The sequence below is a fragment of the Penaeus monodon genome, chromosome 23, assembly GCF_015228065.2.
Source record: "Penaeus monodon isolate SGIC_2016 chromosome 23, NSTDA_Pmon_1, whole genome shotgun sequence".
NCBI classification, from domain to species: domain Eukaryota; kingdom Metazoa; phylum Arthropoda; class Malacostraca; order Decapoda; family Penaeidae; genus Penaeus; species Penaeus monodon.
The window spans coordinates 34,536,356-34,536,574 of NC_051408.1; the positions used below are offsets into that span (position 1 = coordinate 34,536,356).

General features: G+C 33.3%; 1 protein-coding gene across 1 annotated transcript in view; it reads right to left on the reverse strand.

Annotated features, from left to right (window-relative positions):
• LOC119587951 (battenin-like) overlaps positions 1-219 on the reverse strand; it is an 11,984-nt gene that overhangs the window by 8,405 nt on the left and 3,360 nt on the right.

The following is a 219-nucleotide window of genomic DNA, read 5'->3' on the forward strand; positions in this document are numbered from 1 at the left end:
TATGTAACAAGACTCTTGAAATGCTGGATTTCTAAATTTCTCTCAATCTTCAAGTAAATTATTGGAAAATACCATTTTGGCTGCATCATTAGTAAAAGTTCATCAGAAAATGCCTTTCTAGAAGCAGATATATAGAATCGCACAAAACATAAAACAACAATGGTATGAGAGCCAGAAAGACAACTCTGATGTTCCTTGTTCTGTAAATGGCTATTCTGC